Source organism: Sturnira hondurensis, unplaced genomic scaffold (genome assembly GCF_014824575.4).
Source record: "Sturnira hondurensis isolate 20B ecotype Veracruz unplaced genomic scaffold, ASM1482457v3 Scaffold0015505, whole genome shotgun sequence".
NCBI lineage: Eukaryota > Metazoa > Chordata > Mammalia > Chiroptera > Phyllostomidae > Sturnira > Sturnira hondurensis.
In genome coordinates, this window is record NW_028088136.1 from 121,185 (window position 1) to 134,140 (window position 12,956).

At 43.9% G+C, this 12,956-nt stretch overlaps 1 long non-coding RNA gene across 1 annotated transcript; it reads right to left on the minus strand.

Moving 5' to 3' along the window:
* Positions 1-884: 884 nt before the first annotated feature.
* Positions 885-12,470, minus strand: LOC118999805 (uncharacterized). Its single transcript, XR_005069178.1, has 3 exons — positions 12,448-12,470; positions 10,331-10,334; positions 885-951 (listed from the first exon to the last, which is right to left on the minus strand). It is a non-coding gene; the product is annotated as an uncharacterized LOC118999805 (long non-coding RNA).
* Between the last annotated feature and the right edge of the window lie 486 nt (positions 12,471-12,956).

Genomic DNA, 12,956 nt, shown 5'->3' on the forward strand with positions numbered 1-12,956 from the left:
GTACCCTAACCCTAGCACTAACCCTACACCTAATCCTAAACCTAACCAAAACACTAAACCTAACCCTAACCCTAACCCTAACCCTAACCCTAACACTAACACTAACACTAACACTAAACTTCACCCTTCCCCTAACCCTGAACGGAACCCTAATCATTAACCTATTAATAACCCTATCCCTAGCCCTAATCCCAATCATAACCATAGCCTTAGACCTTACCCTGATTCTAATCTTAACCCTAAACCAAACACTAAAGCTAAGCATAGCCTTACCCTAACCCTAACCCTAAAACTTACCCTAGACCTAGCCCCAGCCAAACCCTAACCCTAACCCTAACACTAACCCCAAACCTAGCCCTTACCCAAACCCTAACCTTAAACATGTCCTAAACCTTATCCTGACCCTAACCTTAAACCTAATTTTGAACCTAGCACTAAACCTAACCCTAACCCTTCCTTTAACCCTAACCCTAATCCTAAACCTAACCATAGCCCTGACTCTGATACTAACCCCAACCCTGGACCTAACCCAAACCCTAACCCCAACCCTATCCATAACCCTAGACCTAACCCTAACATTAATGCAAACCCTAGCAAGGGGCTCTATCCCAAAACCTAACATTAACCATAGCCCTAACCCTAATGCTTAAACTAACCCTAACCCTAGCCATAAACCTAACCCTAGACCTAAATCAAACACTAACCCTAACCCTAGCTCAAGCTCTATTCATACTTCTAACACTAACCCTAGCCCCTAACCTTACACTAACACTTAAATTAGACCTAACCCTAACACCAACACTAGCCCTAGTTGTAACCCTATCCCTAACCCTAACACTAAGACTAACTGTAATTCTAATCCTAACCTTAAACCTAACCAAAACACTAAACCTAACCCTAACCCTAACACTAATACTAAACTGCAACCTTGTCCTAACCCTGAAAGTAACCCTGAACATTACTCTATTAATAACCCTATCCCTAGCCCTAATCCCAACCATAACCATAGCCTTAGACCTTAACCTGATTCTAACCTTAACCCTAAACCAAGCATTAAGGATAACCGTAGCTTTATCTCTAAACCTAACTCTAAAAAATACCCTAGACCTAGCCCCAGCCCCAACCCTAACCCTAACCCTAAAACTAACCACTAACCTAGCCCTTACCCAAACCCTAATCCTATACATATCCTAAATTTTATCCTAATCCTAATGTTAAACCTAACCTTGAACCTAGCAGAAAACCTAACGCTAACCCTAAACCTAAACCTAACCATAGCCTTAGCCCTGAATCTGATACTAACCCAAATCCTGGACCTAATCCTAACCATAACCATAACCCTAGATCTAACCCTAGCACTAACATGAGCCCTAGCTCTAGATCTAGCCTTAAACCTAACACTAACCATACCCGTAACCATAAACCTAACCTTAACCCTAACCCTAAACATAATCCTAGACATACAGCAAATTCTAGCCCTTACTCTAATTCTAGACCAAACCCTGACACAAACCGGAATCCTGCTCTAGCCCTAGCCCCAACTCTAGCAAGAACGCTAACCCTAACCCTCACCGTAGCCCTAGCTTTGACTTGAGTCCTAAACTTAACCCTAACCCTAACCCTAAACGAAACCTTAAGCCTAACCCTAGCCCTAACTCTAAAACTAACCCTAACCCTAAACTTGGCTCTAACACTAAACCTAACCCTAATAATAATCTTAGCCCTTACCCTAGGCCTAGCCATAACCCTAGTGCTATCCCTAAGCCTCATCCTAGTGCCACCTGTAACTCTAGTTCTAAACCTAACACTAGCCCTACCCCTATCCTTATCCCTAACCCTAGCTGTAACACTAACCCCAACCCTAGCCCTAAGCCTAACAATAACTGTGGCCTTAACCCTAATCCTAAACCTTACCAAAATCCTAACCCTATCCCTAACACAAAACTTAAACCGTGCCATAATCATAAACATAACCCTAACACTCACACTATCAATAACCCTATTCATAGCCCTAATCCTAATCCCAATCCCAACCATAATCTTAGACCTTACCCTGATTCGAATGCCACCATAACCTAGGCCCTAACCCTTAATCATAGCCTAGTTTCTAACCCTAAACCTAAACATTACCCTGGAATTAGCCCTAGCTTTAGCTCTAAACTTAACCCTAACCCAAACAATAACCATAGCCCAAGCTATAACCCTAACCCTAGACCAAACTTTAGCAAAAACGATAACCCCAACCTAGCCCTAACCATAACCCTAACCCTAACTTCACACCTTGCCCTAGGTTTCACCACAACTCTACACCTACCATTTATCCTAGCTCTAGCCCAAATTCTATCTGTAGCCCTAACACCAGCCATAAACCTAATCTTAAACCAAGACCTAACCCTAACACTATCCCTAGCCATATTCCTACCCCTAACTGACAACTTAACATGAGACTTAAACATTACACTACCTTACTTTAGCCCAAGCCCTAGAACTACCCTAGACCTACACCTAACCCAAGCCTAAAAATAACCCTAGCCCTAGCCCTACCCCTAAATCTTACCCCAACTCAAGCCATAACCCTAGCCCATGCCTTAACCCTACAAAAAGCTTTAACCCTAACCCTAGCCCTAACCCTAGCCCTGAGCTTAGCCCTAATTCTAACCCTAATCATAACATTAGCCCTAACCCTAACAATACCCTGAAACCTAGCTCTAGTCCTACCCAAACCCTAAAAATAACCCTAGCCCTAACCCTGACCCTAACACTAACCATAACCATAACCATAACCATAACCCTAAACCTAATGATAAGCCCAACACAAGTTCGAACCTTAATGATAATGCTAGACCTAACCCTAACAGTACCCTAATTCTTCCTCTAGACCTAACCTAGCCCAAGCCCTAACCCTAGCTCTAATCCTAACCCCAACGCTAAACCTAGACCTAACCCTAACACTAACCCTGTCTTTAACACAAAACCTAAACCTAACCCTAGCCTTTGCCCTAACCTTGATAATAACTCCAAACCTGGACCTAACCCTAAACTGAAAACTACCCCTAAACCTAACCCAAACCCTAGCACTTGCACTAACCGTAACCCTAGCAATAACACTGGTCCTAACCCTAACCCTAATCCAAAAACTAATATAGCCTTATATTAGTTCCAACCTTAACCATAACCATAGACCTAAACCTAACACTAACCATAACCCAAGCTCTAGATCTAGCCCTTACCCGGAAGCTAACCCTATTTCTACCCTAACCCTATCCCTGGCCCTAACTCCAGCTCAAACACTTCCCTAACCCTAATTTTAACTGAAAACTTAACCCAAGTTCTAGCCGTAGACCTACCCTTAACCATTACCCTAACCATAACCCTCGCTGTGTCCCTGGCCCTAGCCCTGGCCATAATCCTAGCCCTAAACCTAACCCTCACCTTAGCCCCAGATTTAACTCTAGCCCTAAACTTAACCCTAATGCTAACCCTAAATGAAACCTTAAGCCTAACCCTAGCCCTAACTCTAACACTAACCCAGACCCTAATCATAATCCTAGCCTTTATCCTAGGCCTAGCCCTAAACCAAACCATAACTTCTACCCTCACCCTAGCATTGGCTATAACTCTAGGTCTAAACCAAACCCTAGCTCTAACCCTAGCCATAACCCTAAGACCAACCCTAGACCGAAACCTAACACTAACCCTCACCCTAGCTCTAGCCATAGCCCTAGCCCTAATACTAACTCTGGCCCTAACCCTAAACCCAACCAAAATGTTAACCCTATTGCTTACACTAAGCTTAAACCGTGCCCTAGCCCTAAACATAACTCTAACACTTACTTTATCAATAACTCTCTTCCTAACCCTAATTCTAACCATAACCTTAGACCTTACCCTGATTCCAACCCTAACAATAACCCTAGGCCTAACCCCTAACCATAGCCTTATTTCAAACCCTAAACCTAAATCTTAACCTGACGCTTGCCCTAGTCTTAACTTTAAACCTAACCCTAACCCAAGCAATGACCATAGCCGAAGCCCTAACCCGAATCCTAGACCAAACGTTCGCACAATCAATAACCCCAGACCTAGCCCTAACTCTAACCCTAACCCTAACTTTACATCTTGCCCCAGCCCTCACCCTAACTCTATACCTACCACTTATCCTAGCTCTAACCCTAATCCTATCTGTAGCCCTAACCCCAGCCATAAACCTAGCCTTAACCCTAGACTTAACCCTAACACTAGCCCTAGCCCTAGCCCTAGTCCTAAACCAAATGGGCACTCTATCCCTAAACTTAAATCTTGAACTACTCTAGCCATAAACCAAGCCCTAGAACTAACACTAAACCTAACCCTAATCTAAGACTAAAACTAACCCTAACCCTAGCATTTCTCTACCCCTAAACCTCACCCTTACCCTAGCCATAACCCTAGCCCTTGGCCCAACTCTACCCCTAGCCTTAACCCTAACCCTAGGTCTAATCCTAGCCCTAAACTTCATCCTAATTCTATCCCTAACCTAACACTAAACCTAACCCTAACCCTAACCCTAGCTCTTGCACTAACTGTAACCCTAGAACTAACAAGGGTCCTAACCCTAACCCTAAAACTAATAAAGCCCTATCCTAGTTCTACCCTTAACCTTAACCGTAGACCTAACCCTAACACTAACCGTAACCCTAGTCCTAGATCTAGCCCTAACCCTAAAGGTAACCCTATTTCTACCCTAACCCTGGCGCTGGCCCTAACTTTAGGTCGAACCCTTCCCTAAACCTAATTTTAACTGAAAACTTAACCCAAATTTTAGCCCTAGCCCTAGCCTTAACCCTAATCCTAACCCTAACCCTCGCCCTATCCCTGGCCAACTCCCTGGCCCTAACCCTAGCTTTAGCCTTAAACCTAATCCTAAACCTAAACCAAACACTAACCCTAAAATTAGACCTAACCCTAACATTACACCTAACCCTAACACTAACCCTAGCCCTAGTCGTAACCCTTTCCCTAACTCTAAAAATAGGTTAACTCTAATTCTAATCCTAATTCTAAACCTAAACCTAGCCAAAGCCCTAAGCCTTTTCCTAACCCTAACCCTAGACCTAACCTACACACTAACCCTAATCCTACCTATAGCCATAGCCCTAAACCTAACACTAACCCTACACCCAACCCTAACCCTAAACCAAAACAAAACACTAAACCTAACCCTAACGTTAACACTAAACTTCACCCTTTCCCTAACCTTGAACATACCCTAACCATTATCCTATTAAACCCTATCCCTAGCCTGAATCCCAACCATAACCATAGCCTTAGACCTTAACCTGATTCTAACTTTAACCCTAAATGAAGCACTAAAACTAACTCTAGCCCAATCTCTAAACCTAACCCTAACTCTAGAACTAATCCTAACACTAACCCTAGCCTTAGCTCTCACACTAACTGTAACCCTAGCACTAACAATGGTCCTAACCCTAACCCTAAAACTAATAAAGCCTTACCCTAGTTCTAACCTTAACCCTAACCCTAGACCTATCCCTAACACTAACTGTTACCCTAGTTCTAGATCTAGGCCTAACCCTAAAGCTAACCCTATTTCTACCCTAACCCAATTCCTGGCCCTAACTTTAGCTCGAACACTTGCCTAAACCTAATTTTAACTGAAAACTTAACCCAAGTTCTAGCCCTAGCCCTAGCCTTAACCCTTACTGTAAGGGTTAAGGCTAACCCTCGCCCTATTCCTGGCCCTCTCCCTGGACCTAACCCTAGCCCTAGCCCTAAACCTATCCCTAGACCTAAACCAAACACCAATCCTACCCCTAGCTCAAGCTCTATTCATAACTCTAACACTAACCCTAGCCCTAAATCTTATACTAACCCTAAAATTAGACCTAACTCTAACACTAGACCTAAACCTAACACTAATCCTAAACCTAGCCCTCACCCAAACCCTAACCCAAAACATATCCTAAACCTTATTCTAACCCTAACTTTAACCTAACCCTGAACCTAGCACTAAACCTAAACCTCACCCTGGCTTTAACCCTAAACCTAAACCTAACTGTAGCCTTAGCCCTGACCCTGATTCTAAACCCAACCCTGGACCTAACCCTAACCATAACCATACCCTAGACCTACCCCTAACACTATCGCGAACCCTAGCTCTAGCTCTAGCCCAAACCCTAATGTTAACCATAGCCCTAACCATAACCTTAAAACTAACCCTAACTCTTAAACTAACTTTAACCTTAAATCTAATTCTAGCCCTAGTTCTTAGCCTGGTTGTAACCCTAAGGTTAACTGTAACCCATACCCTAGTACTCATTCTAACCCTAACCCTAAAAGTATCCTAACTTTTACCCTAAACCTAAACTTAAACCTAATCCTGAACCTACCCCTAACCCTAACCTTAATGCTAATTCTACTCCTAACCCTTGCTCTAGCCCTAAACCTAATCCTAAATCTAGACCTAACACTAGCCTAACCCTAATCCTAACCCTTCATCTAGCCATATTCCTAACCCTAGCTCTAACCCTAGCTCTAACCCCAACTGTACCCCTAACCTTAACCAAAACCCTAACCCTAACCCTAACTCTAGCTCTAGTTGTAACTCTAACCATAACACAAAATCTAGCCCTAGCCCTAGCCCTAATGCTCAACTTATCCCTAAACCTGGCTCTAGCCATAACCCTAAAGCTAAAGCTAATTCTAGACCTAACCCTCACCCTAGCCCTAGTCCTAATCTTACCATTAACTGTAACACTAACCCTACACCTAACCCTAACCCTAAGGCTAACATTAATGAAATCTTCACAGTAACTCTAGGCCTAGCCCTGACACTAACCTTAATCCTAACCCTAGACTAACCCTAACACTAACTCTAACCCTAACCCTAGCCCTAGCCCTAGCCATAACCCTTACACTAACCATAGACTTAAACCTTACACAACCATACCCTAGCCCAAGTCATAGACCTAACCCTAACCCCAACCCTAGAATTTAGCCTAAAATTAACCCTAGCCCTAGCCCCAGCCCTAACCCTAGCCATAACCCTAGTTTTAACGCTAAACCTAGCCCTTGCCCTAATCCTAATTCTAGACCTAAACCTAGCCATAACCTTGGCTCTAGTCCTAAACTTACCTGTAACCCTAACCATAACCATAAAACTAACCCGAAAAGTAGCCCGAGCTTTAGCTCTAGCTTTAGCCCTAACGCTAAAAGTAACCCTAGCCCTAAGCCTAACCCTAGCCCTATCCCTAACCCTAGCCCTGACCCTAATCGTAGCCTGGACCCTAACCATATCCATACCCCAATCCTAGCCCTCATCCTAGCCCTGACCCTAGCCCTAACCCTAATCCTAATCCTAACCCTAACAGAAACCCTAGCCCTAGCCCTAACCTTAGCCTTAACCACAACCTAACTCTAACACTAGCCCTAGTCTTTACCCTAACCAGAACTCTAATCCTAACCCTAAACCTAATTCTAGCTATAGTTCTGCCCCTAGCCCTAACCCTAAATTTAACACTAACCCTAAACCTAGCCCACACCCAAACCCTAAACTTAAACATAGTTTAACCCTAACCCTAACCCTAAAACTAACGCTAAATGAGGCTTAGCCCTGACAAAATACTAACCTTAATCTCAGTCCTAATCCAAACCCTACTCCTACCCCTAACCATAGACCTACACTTAACACGAACCCTAGCCCTAGCTTTTGCTCTAGCCTAACGCAAACACTAACCCTAGTCCTAACCCTAATACTAACGCTAATCAAAACCCTAATCCTAGCCCGAAACTTAATCCTAACCCTAGACCAAAACCTAACAATAGCCCTAACCATAGCTCTAGCCCTAGCCCTGTCCCAAGCCCTAACCCTAGCTGTAATTCTAACCCAAATCCTAGACCTACCCTAACAATAACCCTAATTCTAGCTCTAGCCTTAACTCTAAAAATAACCCTATACCTGATCCTAAGTCTAAGCCTAAACCTAACCTTAACACTAACCCTAGCCTAACCATAGCCCTAATCCTGTCCCTAACCCTAGGCTTAACCATAACACCTACACTGGCCCTAGCCCTAATCCTAAACCTAAACCTAGCCCCCACGCAAATCCTAATCCTGAAATTAGCCCTAACCCTAACCCTAATCCTGTCTTTAACCCTAACCCTGAACCTAAACCTAAACCTAAACCTAGCCTTAGCCCTGACCCTAATTCCAACCCAAACCTGGACCTAAACCTACCCATAACCAAAACCATAACCCTGAACCTAACCCTAACACTAACACAAAGCCTAGCTCTAGCCCTAAACATAACACTAACCATAGACCTAATTCTAACCATAAAACTAACGCTAACCGTAGCTGTAATCCTACAACTAGCCCTACACCTAATCCTAGCCCTTAACCTAACCCTAGACCTAACCCTAACACTAACCCTAACTCTTGCTCTAGCCCTAGCCCTCACCCTAGCCCTAATGCTAACCCTAACCCTGACCCTAGCCCAAGCTTTAACTCTAGCCCACAGTTTAACCCTAGCTCTTACTGTGAATGAAACCTTAAGCCTAACTGTAGCCCTAACTCAAATCCCAGCCCTAACCCTAATCCTAGACCTAACAGTAACACTAACCCTAACCCTATCTCTAGCCCTACCCCTAACCCTAACCCTAAATCTAACCCCAGCCTTAGCACTAAAATTATCCCTAACACTAGCCCTAGCAATAACCCTAACCCTAAAGCTATTCCTAGGTCTGACTCTAACCCTAGCCCTAGTCCTAATTCTAACCTTAGAAATAACCCTACTCCCAACCCTATCCCTAACCCTAACCCTAACCCTAAATGATATAATAACCCTAACCCTAGCCCTAAGTCTTTCCTTAACCCTATCACTAATCCTGTTTCTAACCCTAACCGTATCCCAGGCCCTAACCCTAGACCTAAACTTAACCCTCAGCCTCACCCTAGCTGAAACTCTAGCCCTAACTTTACCCCTTACCCTAACCCTAACCCTGGTCCTAACCCTAATCCTAGCCCTAAGCATAAACTTAAACCTAGACCTAACCATGACAGTAACAGGAACTCTAGCTATAGCTGTAGCCCTAACCCTAACAATTACCCTAAACTTAAAATACCCTAGCCCTAATAGCTCTAATTCTAGCCCTAGCCCAAGACCTAGCCTTAGCCCTAAGCCCAGCCTAACCCTAACCTTAACCCTAACCCTAAAACTAACCCTAGTCCTACATCCAGCTCTAACCCTAACCCCAGAACTAACCTTAACACTAACACTAACCAAAGATCTTGCACTAACCATAAACCTAGCACTAACAATAGCACTAACCCTAACCCTAAAAGTAATAAAGCCTAACCCTAGTTCTAACCTTAACCCTAATTCTAGACCTACTCTAATCCAAACCCTGGCCCCAACCCTAGCTCTTATCATCACCCGAACACTAATTTTATCTGAAAACTTAACCCAAACTCTAGCCCTAGCCCTAGCCTTAACCCTTACTCTAAACCGAACCCTCGCAATAAACCCAGCCCTAGCAATAAGCCTAGCCCTCGACCTAAACCAAACCTAGACCTAAACCAAACACTAACCCTAACCTTAGTCCAATCTCTATTCATAACTCTAACACTACCCCCAGCCCTAGTTGTAAACCTAGCCCTAACGGTAACACTAAGGCTAACTCTAATTCTAATCCTAATCCTAAACCTAAACGTAGCCATAGCCGTAGCCCTAACCCTAACCCTAAACTAACCCTAGACATAACCCTAACTCAAAACCTAACCAAAACCCTAAACCTAACCCTAACACTAATATTAAACTTAACCCCTGCCCTAACCTAAAACATAACCCTAACCCTTACCCTATTAATAACCCTGTGCCTAGACCTAATCCCAATCATAAGCATAGCCTTTGACCTTACTGTAATTCTAACCTGAAACCTAAACTAAGCACTAAACCTCACCGTAGCCTTATTTTTAACCCTAACTCTAAAACTTAACCTAGACCTAGCCCTAGCCTCAACCCTAAACCTATCTCTAAACATTAAGGTAGCCCTCGCCCAAACCCTAACCCTAAATGTATCCTAAAACTTATCCTAACCCTAACCTTAAACCAATCCCTGAACCTAGTCCTAACACTAACTCTACACCTATCTTTAATCAGAACTCTAAACCTAACCCTAACCCTAGCCTTAGCCATGACCCTGATATTAAATGCAACCCTGGACATAACCCCAACCTTAACCATAATCCCAGACCTAACTGCAACACTAACCTGAACCCTAGCTCTATCCCTAGCCCTAACTCTAACCTTAAACTAACCCTAGACCTAGACCTAACTCTAACATTCACCCTAACTTTTTCTCAATCCCTAGCCCTCACCCTATCCCTAAATCTAACCCTAATCCTCACCCTAGCTCTAGCTTTAACTCCAGCCCTAAACTTAATTTTAACCCTTACTTTAAAAGAAACCTTAAGCCGAACCCTATCCCTAACTCAAAACCTAGACCTAACCCTAACCCTAATAAAAATCCTACCCTTTACCCTAGACCTAGCCCTAAACCTAGCTGTAACAGTAACCCTATACAACACACTGGTGTTAGCTGTAACTCTAGTTCTAAACCTAACCCTAGCCCTAAACCTAGCCTTACCCCTAACCCTTGCCCTAATCCTAACCCCAACCCCAGACCTAAACCTAACACTAACTGTCACCCTAGCTCTAGACCTAGCCCTAACACTCACCCTAGCCCTAATCCTAACCCGAAACCTAACCAAAACCCTAACCCTAACTAAAATGTAACCCGTGCCCTAACACAAAACTTAACTCGTGCCCTAACCCTAAACATAACCCTAACACTTACCCTATCAATCACTCTATTCCTAGCCCTCATCCTAATCCTAACCTTAGACCTTACCCTGATTTTAACCCTTACCATAACCATAGCCCTAACCTCTAACCATAGCCTTATTTCTAACCCTAAAACTAAACCTTACCCTAGAACTAGCCCTATCCCTAACTCTAACCCTAACCCTAAAAATAACCATAGCCCAAACCCTAACCCTAGCCCTAGCCCTAACTTTAGCACAAACAATAACCCTAGACCTAGCCCTAACCATAACCCTAGCTCTAACTTTAGACGTTGCCATAGCCCTCTCCCTGACTTTACCCCTACCACCCATCCTAGCTATAACCCTAATTCTAGCTGTAGACCTAACCCCAGCCATAACCCTAAACTTAACCGTAAGCCCAGACATAATCCTAACACTAGCTCTAACCCTAGTCCTAGCCCTAACAAAAAACCTAACCCTAGATTTAAACTTCACTGTATTCTAGTTGTAGCCCAAGCCCTAGACCTAAACCAAACCCTAACCCTAGAACTAAGCCTACAACTAATCCTAGACTTAGCCCTAGCCCTAACCCTTACCCCAACCCTAGCCATAACCCCAACCCTAGTCCTAACCCTAGCCCTAAGCTTAGCCCTAAACCTACCCCTTACTGTAGCACTAGACTGAACCCTAACACTAACCTGGATACTAGCTGTATCTCTAGCCCTAGCCCTAACACTAACCATAGCCCTAACCCTAACCATAGCCCTAGCCTTAACCCTAAACGTAAACGTAGCCCTAACCCTTTCACTAGCCAAAAGCTTAGCCCTAGCTCTATCCCTAACCCTAATCCTAACCCAAACCCTAGCCTAGCCCTTACCATAGCCCTAATGCCAAACCTAATCCCAGCCAAAACCCTAGTACTAGTCTTATCCTAGTCCTAACCCTAACACTAACACTAAACTCATCCCTAACTTTAACACTAACCCTAGACCTAACACTAACAGTAACCCAAACCCTAGCTCTGCTTTTAGCCCAAACTGTAACACTAACCCTAGCCCTAAACCTAACCCTGACCCTAGCCCTAACACTAACCCTAACCTGAAATTCAAACCTAAGCCTAACATTAACCCTAAACCTAACCCTAACACTAAACCTAACAGTGATCCTAAACTTAACCCTGGCCTTAACCTTAAACATAGCAGTAACCCTAACACAAACCCTATACCTAATCCTAACACTAACCCTAACCATAGCTCGAGCCCTAGACCTAGACCTACCCTAACCCCAACCCTAACCTTAAATACAGAGCCAACGCCAACACTAACCCTAAACATAACCCTAGCCCTAGACCTACCCCTTGCCCTAACCCTAATTCTAACCCTAACCCTATCCCTAAACTTAAAACTTACAGCAAACCTAGCCCTAGCCCAAGCCTGAGACATAACCCTAACCCTGACCAAAAACTAAAACTAACCCTGTCCCTAGATCTAGCCCTAACCCTACCTCTAACCCTAGCCATAGCTGTATCCCCAGCCCTAACCCTAGCCCTAGCCCCAATGCCAAACCTAGCCCTAACTCTAACCATATCGATACCCCTACTCCTAGCCCTAACCTTAACATTACATTTAATTCTAATCCTAGCCATACACCTTATACTAGCCCTAAACCTAATGCTAACTCTAACCTTAGTTCTAACCCTAACACTAACCTGAACACTAGTGCCAGCCATACCCCTAACCCTAACAATAACCCTAACCCTATTGCTAATGCTAACCTAGCCCTAACTCTATCGCTAACTCTAACCCTAACCCTAACAGTATTCTAAGTGTTATTGAGCCCATAAACTGAGCAGTAGCCGTAAACCTAACCCTAAACCTAACCCTAATTCTAACCCTACCCTGAAACCCAGCCCTGGCCCTAGCCCTAATCCAAACCCTATTCTAACTCTAACCCTAGCCCTAGACATAACCCTAACCTTAAACCTAATCCTAACATTAGCACTAATGTTAACCCTAGCCCTAACCCTAATCCTAATCCTAACCCTAACACTAACCCTATACCTAATCCTAACACTATCCCTAACCCTAGCTCCAGCCCTAGCCCTAGCCCTAGACCTAACCCTATCTCTAAAC